The 6,350-nt window shown below is 39.4% G+C and overlaps 1 long non-coding RNA gene across 2 annotated transcripts; it reads right to left on the bottom strand.

The window, feature by feature from the left end:
• Positions 1-377: 377 nt before the first annotated feature.
• LOC148208563 (uncharacterized) lies at positions 378-4,612 on the bottom strand. Of its 2 annotated transcripts, none has more exons than XR_015788557.1 (2): positions 3,937-4,612; positions 378-668 (listed from the first exon to the last, which is right to left on the bottom strand). It is a non-coding gene; the product is annotated as an uncharacterized LOC148208563 (long non-coding RNA). The 2 variants fall into 2 exon arrangements; XR_015788556.1 differs by having other exon boundaries at positions 3,958-4,612.
• Positions 4,613-6,350: the final 1,738 nt, after the last annotated feature.

The raw sequence follows: 6,350 nt of genomic DNA, 5'->3' as shown, positions 1-6,350 counted from the left end.
ATAAATCGTGGTTGAAGTCTGTGTCAAGCAAGGTCTGTTACCTTTTAGTTTTCTGTTGGCTAAATCGAACCCGATAGAGCGTGGTCGAAGCCTGTGTCAAGCTAGGTCCGTTGCCTTTTTAGTTTTCTGTCGGTGAAATTGAACCTGATCAAAGATCGTGGTCGAAGCCTGTGTCAAGCCAGGTCCGTTGCCTTTTATTTTTCCGTTGGTTAAATCGAACCCAATCAAGGATCGTGGTCGAAGCCTGTAATGCCCAGAACGTTTTACACGCTTCTAGGTAACGTTAACTAAACCACCTGTCAAATCTTATCTCTAAACACGAGATAACTAACTCCCTGTGAAATAATTATATAAAATAAAGCTTCAACTCCCATCAATTCACCAAAAATCAATCGTCATCCGTGGACAACTCCATAAAGCAATTCCATTATTCCAACTAAGCAAACTCAATGAATGGAAGAAACTAAAATAAACACCTATTCTGAGTCAAAGTAGACAACAAGTGGGAACCTCCCAATTAATCAGATAGGAACAAGTAGTTTGTTGTCCAAGCAATAAAGCATAAAACCATCTAAACCTAAGCTAAGCAAAAGTAACTACGCAGCCTATGGTCCTCTCTCGTCATGTCTCCTCCACGTCATCGCCATGGTCGTCAACAAAATCTCCGCCTGAAACAATAATTGCAGAGGGGGGTGAGTATATAAAAATATACTCCGTAAGTAGCCCTCACCAACTACACACAAACATCATGCTAAAAAAAAATCATGAAACATTCATAGTCATGCTCTTCATCACATTATACGATCAACGTAGACACACTCTATAAGATCCGACGATAACCACAACCATGTACGATTCAACTACCAACCTCGAGGCTCGCTAACATCTCAAACACCTCTATGCTCATCACAGCTATCCTAGCTTTCCAAGGCTAACTCTTTCGAGTAATGTCGGCCCCTGACCATTTTTACCCAGAGCCCCGACGCTGCTGCATCGACCCTCGACCATTTTTATCCAAGGCATCGATGACTTTACAATCTATTGGCCCTTGACCATTTTTACCCAAGGCCCCAATAGTTTTCCTTTCAAAAGACTCCTCGCATCGACCCTCGACCATTTATACCCGAGGCCTCGACACTCATCTTTATCCAATATTGGCCTATCGACCCTCGACCATTTTTACCCGAGGTCTCGATACCCAATTAGTGACGTATCAGCCCCCGACCATTTATACTCGAGGCCCTGACACTGACCCACTCACTTTCCACAAGAATCCAACGTTCCTTATCATAACCAACTCCATAACAACCCCTATCCTGCGAACAGGGTCCGAAAACATGCTTCTATTACACCCACATCTCATAAGAAAATAATATGACTCGCACCAGCATGCTCGCATCATAAAAAAACGTTTATATATACTGAACCAGCACACTCACATCATAAAGAAACATTTATATAAACTGTACTAGCACGCTCACATCATAAGAAAGCATAATCGCAATAATTCCATTTTAACGAGCATCCTTTGTAAACGCACATCATTCCACAACAATTCTTTGCAGCTTAACAATACAAAATTCCACCATTATCACCGACGAATATTCAACACTACACCAAGCATACAGATTAACACAAACGAGAGTTACCTAGCACAATAGCGTATCAAAATCAATATTAAACATCACAAAACAGCACAATGGAAACCAACTAATATACATTAACGCACGCACACGCCCTTTGTCTACTTACTCACGCCTAACGCTCTTAGTTCTCGAGTAGAAAGCAACCAAAATCAATTGGGTCTTTGTCGAAAACGTTGAAACGGCTTAAACGAGGGGTGGGTTACGCGTAGTGGGTTAGATCAGATGTGGGTTGATGCCAAAAGTGCCCGAACGCTACTTTCGACAAGAAAATCGCGCCTAGACTCGAACATCAACCACCACCAAAGCTTCCTGCTGCTGGCCGGCTGCTGGAGACGCGCTTCACGCAACCGAAATCGAAGAAACCGCCGGTAATACCCGGAATCCGTCAAAGTCGAAACGCCCCGAACATTGCCTGGGTTTCGCACCGCTGCACCGAGCTCACCGTCGCTACTGTTCCGCGGAGGAGACGCTGCCGCCATGCGCCGCCGCTGTTGCGAAAGGATGCTGTGCGCGCAAACTGCTGGCCGGACGAAGAAGGCGCCGACGAGGAATGGCAGTCGATGGAGAAGAAGAAGGAACGATGTGGGTGGGGGTACGACGGCTGAAAGTGGGGAAGAGGAAAAGATAATTTGATTCTTTTCTCTAGGGTTTCTTTTATTTTACCCTTTATTTTAAAACCAAACCAACCCAACTAAAAGAAACAAAACCCAAAAGAAAGACCCATCCCAACCTGAGATAAACCAATCACGCGCAATACGATATAAATAAATTTAGAATTAAATGAAAATCTCCTAATTCGAGACTAAACTAACCTGAAGGACACGGGGCGTTACAAAGCCTGTGTCAAGTCAGGTCCGTTACCTTTTAAATTTCCCGCTGGTTAAATCGAACCTGATCAAGGATCGTGGTCGAAGCCTGTGTCAAGCCAGGTCCATCACATTTTATTTTCCTGTGGGTTAAATCGAACCCGATCAAGGATCGAGGTCGAAGCCTGTGTCAAGGCAGGTCCATTGCACTTTTCATGTTGGTTAAAGAACCCGATCCAATATTGAGGTTAAAATCTGCGTCAAGTACATGTCTTTTTCATGTTTAAGGCCCCGCCTAGTGTTAAGCTGGGTCCGTCTTTATGTCGCTTTCTTTGAATAAAATTTTAGCCTCCCAAATACTTTGTCTTCTTTTCCTTTGTCTACCCTTTCAATTCTTCAAGAATACACAAAGGTGGGCAAGCTGTAGACACCGTATTTAGTCCGGCTATTTATAGCTGTCGCAACGTCATCGCGACGTGGAGCGGCCAACGTCATCTCCTGACGGGTTTTCTTTCGAGATTAAGGTTTGGAGTCGCCACCAATCATCTATAAGGTGTGATTGGTCACCTATTTTTTTAAAAGAAACTCGGTTTACGAAAATAGAATTTTGGTTCGGGAGTCGGTTGAGTGTAGGGAAGGTGTTAGCGCCCTACGACATCCGTTCGAAAACGGTACCATATTTTGTCGAAAATTATCCTATTACTGATTTTAAATGTCCCAAATTTATTGGTTCATATTTTACGATAAAATATGAACCAACAAGCATGAGTGGCGCAAAGACCACTCAAGTGTCTTGCCAATGTGCCAACAACTTACGAGTGTATTTAATTTTCTTTAAAAACAACAAAACTTTATTTCTAAACTTTGTTTAAAAAAAATAAAAAATTCTAAACAATTTTTTTTTATTTGTAAAGATCGTTTAAATGAAATTTTCTTAAAAATAAACAATTTTAAAACAATTTGAAATTTGAAATTCACTCTAACTTAACACAAAATTTAGTTTAAAAAATAAAGAATAATTTTTTTATTTTAAAACGAAGTCCTATTTTATTTTAAACCTTCCATTTTCTTCCTAAATACTTCAATTTTAAGACTTTCCTTTAACTTAAAAAAAAAAAATTTAACTTACTAATTTAAAGATATTTAAAATCAAAGAAAAATCTTTGATGCTTTTCCAAAAAGAAACTTAAAATAAGGAAACTAAAAGACTTTTAATTTAAAATTCAACTGGTTACCGAACTACCATTTAAAACAAAAATCTATTTAAGAAGAAAAACTCTTTTACTCTTCTCCCTTCAGAAATCTATTTAGAAACTTTACTTTGAAAGCAAAATCATTAAAAATATTTTTTTACCTTATTTGCATTTAAGAAAAAAAAATATAAAACTTAAAATAAAATCCTTGATTTTAAAACAACTTTTATTTAAAAAAATTAACAAAGTAAAGATCTTTTCCTTTTTAAAAAAGAAGAAGAAAAAACCCACCAGAAGGATGGATGAAGGTACCCGGAGGAAAAATGGTCGTGGTTGGAGGTCGTCGGGATTTGTGAGATCGCAGGATATCAGATCGTCGCCAACGCGTTCCTATTGGCGGTGCTGGGCCGGAGCGTTGTTGCTGCTCGCGTGGGTCGCCTGAAAAACGCGTTGGATGTATGCTGTCGGGTCGCCGCTATCTACTGTGCCCCCACCGTTCGTAGCGGTTGCCGGAGTGGATCGTCGACGGAGGTTGCTATTCGCGCCATCGCCGGTCAGTTCAGATCTGGTTTGTGGGAGGTAAGTTGTCAGAAACTATCGCGTGCTTGGTGTTTAGGTGCCGATTTACCTCATCAAAGGCCCTGCAGTTCGTTGCCGAAGCGGGTTTGGAGGATTTAGATTGCAGATATGTCGGTGTTTGTAGACGTTCGCTGGAAATTGCTACCGCCGTTCGTGGAGAGTTCGCCGGAGTTGTAAGTATGGGGTGAGTTTGGGAGAGGGACATAGGAGAGTGAGATGAAGGAAGACGAAAAGAGGGAGGAAGAAGATGAGTGGTAGAGAGAGAAAAGAAAGAGAAAAGAGATAGGAGAGAAACAAAAGGAAAGAAAATGGAAAAGGGGTGTTTGGAAGAGAGAAAGTTGTATTTTGACAATCAAAATAAAAAACCCATTTACTCTTAGCCTCTCTATTGTTTTCCCCCCTCTTCTGTGTGCTCCTACCTCCTTATATACGTAAAAAAGGAACAGTAACAAAGGGAAAGTCAAAAGATACTAGAGAGAGAAAAAAAGGATGAAGAATACGTAGGTAACGTCACGTGCTTGAGATTTGACGAGGGAAAACGGGAAAAATCCAGATTTTTTTTATTGGAAAAAACAAAAATCCTTAAAACAAATTTCACACAATCATTTTTTTATTTTTAATCCTATTAATAAAATAAAAAAAACCTTTAAATATATCTAATAGTTTTTCTTTAAAAAAAAAACTTTTCATTAAAACAACAATAAAGTAAATTTTAATTTTCTGCCCTTTTTTAACGAAAATATTTAAAAGAAAAATACAGAATAAAAAAAAAGTCAGACTAAATACGGTGTCTACACCACCCTTCTTGAGAACACATTGAATTGGGTTAACCCAACTGCTATTTGAAATGAGATAGATCACCCTAACGTCTAACCATTTTATTATATCATTTTTTACCACCTCTTTCATTTTGGGATTGAGCCTCCTTTGGTTCTCGATATAATTGGTGGCTCCTTCTTCCAAGATGGTTTTGTGCATGCAAAAAGCGGAGCTAATTCCTCTTATGTCCGCTATGGTCCATCCAATAGCCCTCTTGTACTTGGATAATACCTACAAAAGCAAAGATTCATGTTGTCAAATACGAAGAAATGATAACCGACAAAGTATCGTTTAAACCCAAATATGCATATTTTAAATGAAAGGGTAGGGGTTTCTTCTCCAATTTTGAAGGTTCGATGATGGAAGGTTGCAAGGCTTTCAAATCAGCTCTTGTTGGTTGCAAAAACTCGAACTTCTCCATTTTTGCCAAAATTGTGTCGAGTGCAATCTTGCCTTCTTTGTCCGCGGCCTCCAAATCTGCTTATAAGTCATCTACAATAATTTTATGGAGTTCCTATAATTTTATGGAGTTCCTATATAGTTGTCCCTATTGTATAGCACTCCTCGACTTCATCCGGAAAACACATCGCATAAAGGACGTTGAATGTGATTTGCTCATCATTGACCTCCATGGGGATCTCTTATTTCCTAACATTGAATACAGTGTCACCAGTTGCTAAAAACGGCCTCCCAAGAATGACCGGCACCTCATGATCTGCTTCACAATCCAAAATTATGAAATCGATGAGAAAAATAAACTTATCAACTTTAACAAAAACATCTCCTATTTTCCCTTCTGGTTTTGTTAGAGTTGACTTTTTACTGCAGAAACATGTGTCGGTAGCCCTGTTTGACCACGTTTTTGACCCATTTCTCATTATTATTTGCCAAAAAGGACCACATATTCTTAAAGTAGAACATACATAGATTATTTCTGCATAAAAGTCAAACTATGGTACTTTAGGAAAAATATGAGATAAATATGGTCAAAGTTGGAAGAAAATAACAGAATTATGTTTTTTTGCAGAATTGTGCCTAGCGCATTTTTTTAGGGCAATTTGTCAAAACGCACGTTTTGATTAATGAAGGGCAAGTAGGACATTTCCCACATGTTCAAAACCGTGAGTCCAAGTCCAAGTGAGGTGGTTAGGTGAATCTCAACCCTTTTCCACCTAAAATGGAGGGGAGTTTCAACCAACCTATGGTGCTATAAAAGGAAGCCATCCATCCCTCAGCAAATCATCTCTTCCAAGCTTCATTTCATCTTCTTTTAGATGCTCTCTAGTTGTAGAACACATTTTTAGGGT

The sequence above is a fragment of the Momordica charantia genome, assembly GCF_013281855.1.
Source record: "Momordica charantia cultivar OHB3-1 chromosome 10 unlocalized genomic scaffold, Mcharantia_2.0 BLBB01000010.1, whole genome shotgun sequence".
Lineage (NCBI taxonomy): Eukaryota > Viridiplantae > Streptophyta > Magnoliopsida > Cucurbitales > Cucurbitaceae > Momordica > Momordica charantia.
Note: the sequence above shows the minus strand (reverse complement) of the source record. Positions and strands in the feature narration are given on the sequence as shown.